The following is a 15,744-nucleotide window of genomic DNA, read 5'->3' as shown; positions in this document are numbered from 1 at the left end:
TTCTTTGCTACATTGGAAAACTCCCGATTACTGAGTAAAAAATAAAATGCTGGGGGAAAAAAACAATTGTCTGGATTAAAAAAAAAAATTGGCACGGATGCTCGAGCGTGGAATAAGGAGGCAATAACGTCCTCATGCAATACAAAATGTGCCCCGCCGCACAGAGCTGTCAGCTTTCAAAACTTCCACATCAAACCTGAGAAAGCATGTGGTGGTAAGTATTTTTATCATTAAACAATCTGCTTAAATGTTACAAAAAAACATGTAAATAGCAGTTAAAGCACAGCAATGGCAAGTAAAAAAAGTAATAATTAACTGTAAAACTGTAATATACAGTTTATAGTCACCTATATGACCAGAACTTTTTAATAGTAAAGAAAAAAAATGGATCATAGAAACCTATGCCACTTTTTTATGGGGTGGTCTGAACACATACTGCCTGAAAAATCCAAATTATTATGCGGAATAATAGTTCATTAAAAACTATTTAATTTATGATTTGTTTTTACTTTTTTACATCAAATAATTAAAAGTAACTATGTAACTTTTACTCAAAGTACATTTTAAATTGAGTACTTTTTACTTTTATTTTTAGATGGGTACTTTTACTTTTACTTGAGTAGAATTTTATCGAAATAAAGGTACTTTTACTTAATTACAATTTTTCAGTACTTTTTCCACCTCTGATTAAAACACAAGTATTGTTAACACATTATTTCCCTTTTTATCAGTTAAGTTAAATCGTCAATTTAGAAAATTAACCAATCACACACTCAAATCTGAGCATTTTTAGGTATAACATCTATTTTACATCTATTTAAAAAAATGGTTATTCAATCTTCAATCTTCACTCAAATAACCCACTGAATTAGAGTTCTCATGACTTTTCTGAGGTAGAAATGGAAACCTTTACTCATTGATTTACTAAATGTACTAAAACACAAGATTCCAGTACTTCAGATCCACACAGGCAGGTGGCAGCATTGGACTGTGGAAGCATTCAATACTCCTTCAACCTCACACTGATCCTGGAGATCAATCTGCAGTGGGTTTCCACCAAGAGCCAAAAGGCTCTTAGCTCTTAGATGATTATTAGGGTGTTTTTTACACTTGTCTCTTGTGACCCCATGTCCTCATATGGGGACATTATATTTCTGCTTCTCTGCACCATGATACTTAATTTTTTTAAACCCTTATATGACCCTTTGGCCTCATATGGAGACACTGCCCATACCATCTAGTGGTTACATAACAACATTACACTAAATTAATTCAAAGCATGATGGCAGGAATCCCAGTCAAAGGTTTCTACAGCCAGTTCAGATAGAAACACGGGCCAGGTTCAAATTCTCATTTATGTATAAAAACACCTCTAGCTTTATATGGCATTGGTTTTCGACAAACTTAAGCAATATTAAGAAACTATAATAATAAAATAATAATAAAACAATTAACTTTTGTCCCCATATAAGAGGATATCCCCAGTACAAAGGCAAAGTTTAGTTTTTATACTTGTTAGAATCTAATAATCCCAAGCGGCTGGGAGAAATGAAAAAAGCACACCAAGCTAAATTTTGGGTAATAGAAGATGAATGCTTTGTGCATCAGCAGGCCCGTTGCAACAAGGCAAGCAAACCAATCAACTGCCATTTAGCTTGGGGCCCCCAAATGCCTTGAAACGGCCCTGTGCATAAGCAAGTGTAATCACTTAGTATTGCTCAAAATCAGAGTTAAACATTCATGCATAATGAAATATATAAATATATAAATTCTTAAACTTAGTCAGCATATCTCTACTACCTTTAATTAGTCATTTGTGACTTTGCTGTAACAATTATGTTCCATTTTTTTATATACAGCTCTTGAAAAGAAAAAAAATAAGAGACCACTTTAAAATCTTCTTTCTTTGATTTTACTTGATTTTATAATCAAGAGGAAGATGGATGATCACAAGCTGATCATCAAACCAAACTGAACTGCTTGAATGTTCGCACCAGGAGTAAAGGCATAAAGTTATCCAAAAGCAGTGTGTAAGACTGGTGGAGGAGGAGATAATGATGGCAAGATGCATGAAAACTGTGATTAAAAACCAGGGTTATTCCACCAAATATTGATACATTTCTGAACTCTAAAAACTTTATGAATATGAAATTGTTTTCTTTGCATTTGCATTTCTTGGCATTTCTCTGCATTTCTCTGCATCTTTTTTGTTATTTCAGCCATTTCTGCAAATAAATGCTCTAAATGACGATATTTTTAATTGGAACAATGATCATTTTACTCAAGCATATACCTATATATAGCAAAATCAGAGAAACTGATTCCGAAACTAAAGTGCTCTCTTAATTCTTTCCAGAGATGTATATATATATTTATATATATATATTGTGGCGTGAGGAGGCGGGGGAGTTGTGGGTCCGCCCCACGCCAGAGCGCAAAGCCATGCCTGTCTCAGCTGGCCCGCATGAGGGCTGATTGAGCCGCCAGTTGAGACAGGCATATATACTCAGCCTCCGCCATCATTTGGGAGGACTCTCACTGAGGAGCTGGGGGCTGAGGCTGCGCGGACTCGTATTTAGCCTCTAAAGTAAAAACTAAGTAATTCTACGGACTCTAGAGCCCCATTGGGCGGGCTATGTTTCTTTAAGTTTATTTTGGGTGTGGTGGAGGGCATTTTCAAGCCAATAAAGGTATGATTTGAGTTCATTTAATCCCTGTGTCTGTGTATCTCTGTGAGCTTCCTCCTTCCGGGTCACAGTGGTCACGCCCCTAACCCCAGGGGCCTACCACAATATATATATATATAAAACAGCCAGATTCACTAGGCTACGTTATAGCAGCGTAGGCCTTTATAGCCTGTTTGTGAAGCTGTGGAGTCGAACCCATTTTGTAGGGGACACGTAGGCTCTGGCGTAAGCTGGATGCAGTCGTATAAACAGGCTTTTATTTTAAAGTGGCAGCAGAAAATGAGTAATGATTTGTTTGGCAGGCAGCAGCATGGCTCTACTGCCCTAATTACCCTGTGACGGGTGTATGAAGGCTATATGTAGCTGGAGGTTGCTGGAGGTGTTGTAGTTGTGTGGTGTTTGATCAGGTTTGTAGTGTGAGTGGAAAGGGAAACAGCTGTCAGGTCCACGGCCAGTCCCACCGGCCCACTGTTCTCAGAGCAGCCTATGATAATATTGACCTTCCTCGCTCTGTTTACCCAGCAGTGCCTTTAAACAGAGCTCCAGCAAATATCAGCCAGCACTGCTACACACACACACACACACACACACACACACACACACACACACACACACACACACACTAATTACTGCCTAAATACCCTGTTATCTCTCTGTCCTGCCTGTTAGTGTTGGAACATGGCACACAAACGTTTGGGCAATTAAACATGCACTGAAGCATTCTGATAAATGTACGCCATTAACTCTTACACGACCCCCAACCAAACTCAGGACCTTTTCTGAGTGTTCAAGGTGATTTCTTGCTGTTTGTTTGTTTGTACGTTTTTTATTGGAAATATTAAACACAATAAATCAGATTATGGGCCCCATAATATCTTACACCCCAAAGAATTCCGCCTGCATCATTTTAATTTTACATTTATATATTAAATTTAAAGGCATTTATCTGATGCTCTTTTCCAGAGCAACTTACAAGGTTATTCCAGTGTAGTGTTGCCCATGGACTATTATTGGTGTAGAGCAGTACAGTCACCCAGGCCAGGAATTGAACCACAGTCTCCCACACAATGTGGTAGTAAGCTCACTGGCAGGTAGTGGTGTTATCCACTGCACCACACCAATCACCAGTGCTTGTGAATACATCTACACTGATCGTCGTCATGATCTGGAAGTGAGGTGTGTTCAGGTAAATTTCTGGTGTATTGTTGTCTTGGTAACGTAAAACACAGGTACGCCACTGACTGGTTAAAACCCTGACGACAGTCAACCATAAGACAACCATAAGACATCTGTACAAGATTTTTTTTATCAGAGAACTCTTATCAAGCATTTATGAACAACAACCTTAATCTGTCTTAGAATTTTTACCTTATTTCAAGTCATTTGACTCACAATAAGCAAGTCAATTTAGTCAGTCAATTTATTTTGATTACTTTGATATTTACTTGATATCTTAGTTTCGAGAAATTGCAATAGCTTATTTTAAGAAATCTTAAAATTTGCTCACCCTGTTGACAGCTGTTTGTTTGTATCTAATTTCAAAGCAAAAAATCTTTTTTTCTCCTGATAAGAATGTTTGCGTTAGTAAGCATTATTATTTTACTCATCTTATTTGATTAGTACTAATCCTAATCAGATTTACTTACCATGTTCTCCTTATTTTAAGTAATGTGAACTCAAATTAAGCATAAAAAGTCACCAGTTAAAGTATTATTTAGGGAAAAAAATCTGTGAATTTTGCTTGATGTAAATCTTATTTTACTGATTTAAAATTTTTTTAGCTTTAGCCTATCTATCTATCTATCTATCTATCTATCTATCTATCTATCTATCTATCTATCTATCTATCTATCTATCATTTGATTACACAATACATATAATGTCTTAAACGAATGCACTTTTAGTTGACCTTCAGTTGACCTGTGGATTATGCAGGAATGTCCCTCTGTTATATAACCAGCAATAATACAACAATACCAGCAATAATAAAATACCAATAGAGGGTTCGGTTTGGTACGGTACTGTAATTGCATTCCACTGTACGCCTGCTAACACTGTTCCAGCATGTAGCTGCCTTTTAAACCTGCCTAGTGTAGACCTATCACACACACACACACACACACACACACAGTATGATAGATTCAAACAGGCTGTGTTTGCCTAACCCTCAGCCCACTCCACATGTGCTATCCTCAGCATTAATGGAAAATACATGAGGGCCTCCTGTCCTCCCTCCCTCCCTCCCTCCGTTCCTCGCTCCCTCACTTCTTCCCTCTCTCCATTCCCACCTCTATCTCCTCTAATTAAACACGGTGTGTTTGGACAGCCGGCGCTGTGTGTGTTCAAAGCACACAAACAGGTTCTGGAGCTTTTGTTGGCCTCCCTCGTTTCCTGTGCCTTCATTCAGACGTGCCGTTCACCTGTTAAATCCAACGCATCCCACCGCCGACGTCTGCCATCACTCAACCCCTCAGAGAGAGAGAGAGAGAGAGAGAGTGAAAAACACAGATTATAAAAATTTAAATACAAATTATTCCACAATAAATCCATCCTACAGGATTTTAAAAGAGAATTTAAAGGTTACATTAATCTAAATACACTTATATGTGAGTGGTAAGGGAAACAGCTAAATATACACACATATATATATATATATATATATATATATATATATATATATATATATATATGGAAGCATCTTTTAATAGAAGCATATTTATAGCCCAATGGAAAGTTAATACGATCTAGCTGTTTAGCTGCAGTCAAAGGTTTCAACAGGACAATGCTCACCCACATAGTGCTGAAATCTCCAATTAAAGCTTTCAATTGTAGTTTCAATGTTAAAAAGTCATTTTGGAGAATTGTAAATTCCGTATATACAGCTCAGGAAAATAAAAATTAAGAGAGCACTTCAGTTTCTGAATCAGTTTCTCTGATTTCGCTATTTATAGGTTTATGTTTGAGTAAAATGAACATGTTTTATTCTATAAACTACAGACAACATTTCTCCCAAATTCCAAATTAAAATATTGTCATTTAGAGCATTTATTTGCAGAAAGTAAAAAAAACGTCTGAAAAAAACAAACAAAAAAGGTGCAGGTCTTTCAGACCTCAAATAATGCAAAGGACATAAAAAAGATCATATTCATAAAGTTTTAAGAGTTCAGAAATCAATATTTGGTGCAATAATCCTGGTTTTTAATTACAGTTTTCATGCATCTTGGCATCATGTTCTCCTCCACCAGTCTTACACACTGCTTTTGGATAACTTTATGCTGCTTTACTCCTGGTGCAAAAATTCAAGCAGTTCAGTTTGGTGGTTTGATGGCTTGTGATCATCCATCTTCCTCTTGATTATATTCCAGATGTTTTCAATTTGGTAAAATCAAAGAAACTCATTATTTTGAAGTGATTTCTTATTTTTTTTTTTCCAAAGTTGTATGCTAAAAAAGTGCAAACCACTAAAAACAGACAGATTTATGTACTGTATTCTTGTGACGTGATGTGCAGGTGTGTGATGGATCACAGTATAAACCAATAGGGAGTCGGAATGGTATATGTTTATACTTCTCTACATCCAATCACAATCAGATTCACCCTATCTGGATGGAGAGGTTTATCTGGATAGGGGTTTTATTGAACGGTGAGAAGCATAAAAATGAGGTGAAATGAAATAGGAGTAACATGACTATTTTTATTAAAATTTAAGAAGTAGAAAATTCAGATAATTGTGTAAAAATGTGAAATAATTACTCCTGTAAAGTTAATATAACCAACATTTCTACTTAACCACTTTCTAAATCTGCTAAACAGCTCAGAGCCCTTGTGATAAATTCTTATGAGAAGTTGGTTTTCTGGTTTGTTGGATTGAACAGTCTGTCTCTCTCTCCAGCAAAGAAAAACCACAAGTCATTTTTCACTGTTTCTGAAGGGCTTGTTTTAACGGGTGATACATAAAAACACTGGGGTTTCAGAGGGTAACCAAAACAGGCCAAACCGCCAAGTAAGTCAATGAAGTAGTCATGCTGCTGTCAGTGAAGAGACGGATCGGAGGCAAGTTCTGAGAAACCATAGGCTGACAGTACAGACGAAAACATGACAAACACGCACGAGAAGTCTACAGCACCAATTACTGCTAGACTCCTCAAAGTGCCTGTATATAATACTGAAAAAAGGGTGTGTAAAAAGATTATAACACAAATGTTTTTGGTCTTATATAAACCCAAGTCATAATAAATTAAAAACACAGTGTATCTTCAATTTACTTTGGTTTTTATTAGACTGAAACCTGCATGTGCCCAATATATTTCATGTTATGTCTACTTAACTTAATTTATTTTAATACTTATTTTAATTATAAATATACATCCATTCTTTTGTTTCAGGTCTGCAACATATGCCAAAAAAAGTTGTGATTGGGTCAATGACATCAGATTAGTCGACTACCAGAATAATCAGTAGTTTTTCGACGTGCTTTCAAAATAAATGTTTATTTTAAAACAAGTTCTGCTTTTTCTGCGGTATTATTTTTGTGGGGGACAAATCCACCTATTTCTGATATTGGGTGGTTCCTACGCCAATAATGGGTACTTTATATTAAAATTTTAATATCTTGGGTTCAAGTCAATGAGATATACTTGTTTTTGGTACATTTTCCATAATGTTTTAACTCTTTCTGAATTGTGGTGTGGTTCATACATTCATAAGAAATTGCAGCAGAATCAATCGCTTGGCTGAGCTTCATGACTTTCACACCAAAGAACCCTTGAAGAAACCCTCCTTTTCAAAGATTGTACCAACAGTGCCAGAGAATGAGACCAATCCACCACCTGAACGGTCACTTTAAAACTATGAATACGAGATTAGGAGGGACCGGCTGCTCATGATCATCTCCTTCAGTCTGATCTCCTCCAGGAGCTTCTCCAGTCCTCCCAGCGGCGGCTGAACCGTTTGGACTTTTCAGCGCAGCTTTGAAGCGAGTGAATAGAATATAAATGGCACGATTACGTAATTTTCAATCTGCAGCCGCAGCAATATTCTATTCTGCGAAGAGACCCATATGCTATGGACTGCATGGTACCCTACTCTGCCGAGAATATTAAAGAGTTATTAAATTAATCTGTGCTTAGTGGTGCATGTTATTGCCGAGGACAGATTTGCGGCGAATGAAGCTGTTAGGCTGTGGCTAAGCCGATTTATTAAGGTTGCCTGGAATCGCAAAATAAACCTTATAACCTGTTTTATTTTGCAGAATTAAAGTGAACACTTGCTGCCTGTGAAAGCTGCTTAGAACCTGGCCTTTTTGTCAGCTTTTAAAAGTATAGAACAGTTTTTTTCTCCTTCTTTTTGTGCGAAAACTTGAGGGACGAATGAGAAAAGAGGGTAGTTGAAGTCGGTTTCCGTTCAGTTGAGTTCTCTTGAGTTTACTCAATGCACTTCGAGAGTGTGCTTTCATTAGGAATTGTATCGTATTTGTTCGGCGGTCATTGTTCTATCTAGATAACATTCTGCAAGAATTATTTATTCATTGGTGGAAAGAGAAAGCTTGTGTGCAAACTGCCGTATTATCTTCAGAGTGGAAACTGCTGATGTGAAATATTAATGTGACCCAGACTATTCTTCAATATCAGGCTTTTTCTTTTTTACTGCGTAAAATACACCATCTATTATTACCACTCATTCATGCAGTAGATCTATACCAATCAAGCATAACATTGTTCGGTATTATCCTCCGTTCACACTGTTCTTTAATGTTCAGATCACCACATGGTGTTAAAACAGACTCTGGTTCGTTTGGTGCAGTTTGTTTCAGTAGTTGCGAAAACAGTGCAACAAAAAAACAACCACACAGACGTGCAAAAAGAAGGTCCCAAACCAAATGTGTAAGTGTGAATGACTGTTCAGGTGCAGTTAAATCTGATTTATTACACAGATAGTTCAGCAGCAATGAACAAATGAACAAAGTCACGTGTGTCAACTTGTCTTAATTCTTTAGTCTTATTTAAGCATTCATCTTTCTCAAAATGTTAATGTTGAGAAACATTCTAATAAGATTGTGATGCAACCTACTACCACATCGTACGTTTTTAAAAATGTTCATGTGACGTTATTTCTGTGATGTTACAGGATAACATTCCTTGAAACCTTTCAAAATGCATATCAAAGTCAAAGTTGGACTGCACATCTAAACCATATATTATGGTGGCTTCACGGGCACAGAAAATGAACATGCATTGAAAAAGAAAACACGTAAAGGTGTGTCCAAACATTTGGCCTGTACTGTTTATATACAGGGGTTGGACAATGAAACTGAAACACTGGTCATTTTAGTGTGGGAGGTTTCATGGCTAAATTGGATCAGCCTGAAGGCCAATCTTCATTAATTGCACATTATTGCACCAGTAAGAGCAGAGTGTGAAGGTTCAATTAGCAGGGTAACAGCACAGTTACTCAAAATTACTCAAAATATTGCAATGCAAACAACATTATGGGTGACATAACAGAGTTCAAAAGAGGACAAATTGTTGGTGCACGTCTTGCTGGAGCATCTGTGACCAAGACAGCAAGTTTTTGTGATGCATCAAGAGCCACAGCATCCAGGGTATTGTCAGCATACCACCAAGAAGGACCAACCACATCCAACAGGATTAACTGTGGACGCTGTAAGAGGAAGCTGTCTGAAAGGGATGTTCGGGTGCTAACCCGGATTGTATCCAAAAAACATAAAACCACGGCTGATCAAATCACAGCAGAATTCAATGTGCACCTCAACTTTTAAAACTCTCTCAAAACTTATGAACATTAAGTTAATTATGTTTGTCTCCCCATTTTTTCCAAAGCTGTATATGCTTCAAGTGGTATTACCAGATTTTTGAGTCCTATAAAACCAGCATATCAAACTGTAATCAAATGATTGATCAAATAATTGATAGAAGAAGGGGGCACCACAAAACATTTGAGCCTAGAGTAGCTAAATGGCTAGTGCTGGCCCTGCTAAACTCTCTTATAACTTATAACTCTGTTATATCTCTGTTAGCTGGGCTAGCAGCACATTAGCGCTGTGATATGATCTGGGCCTCAGTGCCTTTAACCTGATGAATGAAGGAGCTGTGCAGCACTAACAGAGGCCTGGCTCTTAAACCTCGGCCTATAAGTGCAGTATTGAGGGCGGCTGGGGGCCTCCGGAGGGTGTGTGGGCCCTTCGCTCTGACATCACTCAGTACCTGGATCACTGGGGTTAGAATACACTGATCCGCTGCTGGAATTCATCCTCATTTAAAGGAATCCATGCCAGCAGTGTAAACACTTAATCCAGCGTGAGATTTTCCGAGGCCCTCTGGGTCAACAGTTTAGCTCTCAATGTTGTTTTAGCTTCACCCACACCCATATCTTCTTCAAAACAAAGTCTGCTTTCAATTACTTCTGCTTTTCACATTGCTTTAAGGAGTCCACGCATGATTGAATATTCATTATTTGTTAAACTGGGCACTTTTTTTGTATAAGAATCCATATTAGATTAGGCTTGCTGCCGGCCCGAAGCCACATGAGATAAATTCCTTATGTTAACCCTTTAACTTCTGTGAATTACATCCAGTGTGGTACCGTGATAAGATGCAGCACCTGTGCAGCAACAAATCCAATCGTGAAATTTCCTCACTACTCACTACTAAATATTCCACAGCCAACTGTCAGTGATATTGTTATAACACAGTGGAAGAGACTGGGAACGACAGCGACTCTGTGCTCTGTCAGTGTAAAATAACAGAGCAGGGTCAGCGGATGCTGAGGAGCATAGTGCATAGAGTTCACCAACTTTCTGCAGAGTCACTACACTAATCACTACACACCTCCAAACTTCATGTAGCTTCAGAGTTCATCATCACTACACACCTCCAAACTTCATGTAGCTTCAGAGTTCATCATCACTACACACCTCCACACTACATGTAGCTTCAGAGTTCATCACTACACACCTCCAAACTTCATGTAGCTTCAGATTAGATCATCACTACACACCTCCAAACTTCATGTAGCTTCAGAGTTCATCACTACTACACACCTCCAAACTCTGGGTTTGGCGGTTGCCAGGAGAACAGTAACTGTCTGACTGCATTGTGCTAATTGTGTAAAGTTTGGTAGAGGGGGGATTATAGACTTGGCTCTAGTTCCAGTAAACGGAGCTCTTAATTAGGGGTGGGAATCTTTTACTATCTCACGATTCGATTCGATTCCGATTTTGGGGGCCACGATTCGATTCAAAATCGATTTTTGATTCAAAACGATTTGATTTATAAAAATTTATTGAAAACTTATTGAAAAAAAAGCCTCCAAAATATACACTGGTCCTGGAGCAGGTAATGTGTTACAAAAACAATAAAATGTGCAGGAATGTGGGTCTTCAGTGACAGAGGAATCACTGGGATATCACAATGACGTTAATGAACAATAAATACATAAATAAATAACACTGCTTTATTACCAGGCTACTAGCGGTGGTGTGTAGGTGACGCTGCTGGGCTGATGTGATGATAGCAGTGGAGCGCTAAAGTTCAGGAGCAGCTGCTGATTAACTAGTTAATTTAAGGTGGTTGTATTTCTTCAGAAAGGGGGCAGGAGGTGGAGAAATTAATTCATATTGTCCATTCCTTAATTCCTCTGTGATGAGGAGCTGAAATTAGCTCTGATTAGCTTATTGTTATTTTTCCGTTCCGCCTTAAATGCTGCAGCCCGCTGCCACCTGTAGCGTTATTTAAGGTGGAACTGGAAAGTTAGCTAGTTAGCTAGCTAACAGAAACTGAAACTAACTACTAGCGATCTTTTTTATGCTTGTTATGAAGCATTCTGCCATAAAACATTAAAACTACACGTTAATCTAAGGTAATATAGTGCTTGTTCTGCCATCTTACCGGTGATTCTCAAACACCTACGCTCTGTGTGGGTCTGACGGTAAGTTCAAACTGCAGCGGCCACGGTCGCTTTGGGCAGTGGGAGGCGGAGCGAAAAACGCTTCGTGCCGCTGCAGTGTGAACTTACCGTGAGGGGTAGGGCCAAGGGAAGAAATGGGATTGGACCTTAGAATCGATTTTGGGACATTTTAAATCGATTCTGAATCGTAGTAAATGAGAATCAAGATTCTTATGTGAATCGATTTTTTGGCACACCTCTACTCTTAATGCTTCAGCATAACCAAGAGATTATGGACAATTTCATGCTCCTAACTTTTCAAAGAATCGTTTCAAAAATTTAGGTAGAGGTGTATAATAAAAAAAAAAACTGTAGAGTCTTACAAAAAAAGAAGACTATGGAGACTAAATAACTAATATCTTATCTAATATTTCGCTCTTTTTATTATTATAAGAAAATACAAAATTAAAAAAATTGCATAGTTTTTTTTTCTTGGTGATTCAATTCACAAAGGTTTAAGTGGAGAAAAAAGTAGCTGAAACATCTTAGCAGCTCTTTATTTTTCCTGTGGAAGGTTTTTATTTGTTTTTGTTCTGATGTAAATGGCGACTTGTTGATATTTTTCCGAGTCTTTTCCCACTTTTTTTTTTCTTCCCCCTCCCTCCCTCTCTCCCTCCATCCCTCTCTCTCTCTCTCTCTCTCTCTCTCTCTGTCTCTTCTTTGGCCGCCCGGCCCGGGCACACATGGATCCTTTCAGCGAGGGGAAATGTTGGAATTTGCAGTAGGCATGGGAAAAATAAACAAGCGTGTCGGTCAGTCCTGCAAAGCGGGGACCGGCCGGCACTTTTCACAGAAAAAAAAAAGAGAAAGAAAAAAGAGAAAGAAAAAAAGAGAAATCGGCTCAGGCACTTCGAGCCTGGCATGGGAAAAGGAGAAAAGAAAAAAAAAAAATAGAGTGAAGGAGTGATGAAGTGAAGGAGAAAGAGGGCGAACATACTTTTTTCAACTAGCGCCAGCTTCCGTGAAAATATTTATCCGACTTTTTCTTTTTGTTTTTCTCGCCGCCAAGCAAAATTTACCTGGGGATTGAGAAGCTGACCTCTAATACCGCATGGAAGGTAAACAGCGGATTCCTCTGAGGGCTCTGGGCTCTGGTTCTGGCCGGGTCGAGCGGGCCGAGAGCCTGTTTGTTTACTTGGTAATGGCGCAAGCAATTCAGGCTTGTTTTCGCCCAGCAGGTAAAACTGCACGCCTCTAATAAACCGGGTGTAATACCGCATGAAAAATACATAAACAAGCTGCCCAGGAGGCGCTGCAGTGCAATACGCCCTCCTCCAAAGCTCCAGCGCAGCCCCAGCCAAGTAATAATATTCTACCATATTTGTTTTTAATCCAAACAGGCTGGTGAGTGCCCTCGTCAGGACGACGCTACGTTCCAGAGCTGATCTGAGACCTGCCGAGGCCGCCCTGTAATAAGGGAAGGAATCCATGAAATTCCTCAATTCCTCTCAGGATCAGAAGGGACTGAAAGCTCTATTTCACTTCTGAGGCTAAAGCTAAAAACGCCAGGAGATTTAATACAGCTCTGATAGCTGAAAAATGCAATAGAACACTGATATCCGAAGAATGTTTTATACATGCTCTCTGATCCTTTTTGAAGAATTTTTTTTGTATAGCCATCGCACGGGTTCATCATGGTTCATTAAAAATAAAAACTAGCCTGTAGAAATGTTAGTTAGAGAGAACGTTATTCTGATATGGGATTACTTGTGGCATGTCTAGAGTACTGTCTGTTCTAAATGATTTCACGTCCACATTTCAGATTACCTTCAGATCTCTATAAACACTATAAATAGTGTTGAGGTTCTCTAGAGTCATAGCATAAGCAGTTGCATGAGGAAAATGAACCAATCACGCAACCCCAAACACTGCACCTGGAGAGGAGAGGTTCCACAGCTGCAGCAGATTACACTCGGTTTCTTGGTTTCTAACATGCAGTGATGTCAGTACTTTGCAGTAATGTTGCAGTAACGAGTAATCTAATGTAATGTCCAATCCAGTAATCAGATTAAAGTTACATATCAAAATCACTGTGCTTTACTTTTTGGTCATTTTCCTAGTAAAAAGATGAGGGATGGATGAGAAAATATGGAAGAGAAAGCCGTTTACAGTTGTTAGGAAAAGTAAAAGGTTAATGCTGAGAAACGTAATGCATTCTGGGAATTGTAGTGTGGGTGTGTAGTTGCCTGGGTGCTGCAGCAGAACGTTAAGTTCTCTTTCTCGCTTATTTTTGTAGTTTTAGCACGGCCTCTCGATTTATTTTTGTGTCATGACCAAGCATCGGAGCTACAATGAATGCCCAGTACTTCACTTTAACCCAGCACCAAGACTGGAGCAGTATTAGCATTAGCCGATAACCACTATTTTTCTATTCAGAGGTGACTATTATCGGCATGTAGCCTGCTGCTACTCCCAGCTAACGCTGCTGGAGCAGCATTAGCATTAGCCACTAACCGCGCTAGCACTTTCATCGTTTAGAAGGGAGTATTATTAGACTGTAGTTTGCGTGTTTACCGTGTTAAAACAAGATACGTGGAAGGAATCACCAGCTATTATCACCCTGGGTTAACTCTCAAGGTTCCTCAGGCTATCTCTGTCAAGCGGCATTAGCTGCTAACCGCTAGTGGTTAGCCGCTAATGATAATACTAATCCTCCAGCCTTAGTGCTGGAGAAATTTGGAAATCTAAGCTTACTGTAAATAAACAGAAGCGCTTTACTCACCGAAATAAACTAGAGAGTTTTCTGGAGAGAAATCTGTGTAGATTAACATCAAGCACTGGTTTGACTTTAAAAGAAAGTCTTTTTTCATTACAGCTTTGTTTACTTAGCTTAGCTCCTTCAAGTGTCTCTTAAAATGCGCCGTATAGTCCAGTGCACTTTTTTTTTTTTTAAATAGACCTGAAAATAGACGTTCATTGATAGTGCACCCTTTAATACGGTGTAAAAGCAAGAAGCATACCTCAACATATATCTCTTACTTTATACAATGAAACAAACTATTAAACAAATATTGCACAAACTCATGTATTTTGGGGGGCGGGGGTGGGGTGGAATGATTTGCTAATAAGCAGACTCTTTATGAATAACCCTAATCCCTAATAACCCCAGAACCAGCCAACTGGAATAACAGAATTTGCATTGAAATGCTTACTTAACTGCAGGCTATGTATGCAATTACCCCTCGCTGAACTCTTATTATTATAATCCCTATTATTATTAGGCATGAGTGAGTATACATGATGAACACTGTGTCCTCGCAGGAAACAACACAGGAAGAACACAGGTGATCACAGCACGGCGTTTCAGCATTTTACTGAACATTAACAAAGCCACTGAATATTTAAATATATATTTATTATATATGATGGATTTCTCCTCACCTCTGTGAACCCATAACAGACTCGGCTGAGCCCAACGGCAAAGAGAACAACAGAGGGCTCAACACCTTCCCCATCAGATCCATTAATCTGATCGAATAAAGCGAGAAGGTTGTGCTAAAGGGTCTGGCAGAGTCAATTAAACTAATGGCTATTGCTACAGAGGTGTGTGTGTGTGTGTGTGTGTGTGTGTGGAAGAGGGTGATGGAGGTTGTCCTGTCCTTGTGATTTTAGCTGTTAATGAACATTTTAATCAACCAGCCAAACCTTCAATTAACCACTCACCCCAAAAAATGTATATACGAGTGTAAGTGTGTGTTTGTCATACAGTTGTTTGTTATTTGACTTTGAATCAAGGTTGATTGACAAGCGTGGGTGTGGCCTACCCCCCACCACCACCCCTTTGGTACCATCAGTGTGTAATCATTTCCCTTAGACTACTGTATCTTTACCTGTGCAGACATCCCAAGCTGCAAAAATTCATTTCAGGGAGGTACCCCCAGACCTGGATTGGACAAAACACTAAATTAAAAATATACAGTTATGGGTTTTCAAGCACCTGTGGGAATTTTAAGTAAAGAAAAAGCTTCTTATCTGTGTAGTAAGTGTTTATTAGCTTAGTAAAACACAATTACAGCATTGCAATAAATACAAACAGCAATTTTACAAGCAGCAGCCCTGTTTTCAAACATTTAAAAATCTCCTAATCTCTCCT

Source organism: Astyanax mexicanus, chromosome 23 (genome assembly GCF_023375975.1).
Source record: "Astyanax mexicanus isolate ESR-SI-001 chromosome 23, AstMex3_surface, whole genome shotgun sequence".
NCBI classification, from domain to species: domain Eukaryota; kingdom Metazoa; phylum Chordata; class Actinopteri; order Characiformes; family Acestrorhamphidae; genus Astyanax; species Astyanax mexicanus.
Note: the sequence above shows the minus strand (reverse complement) of the source record.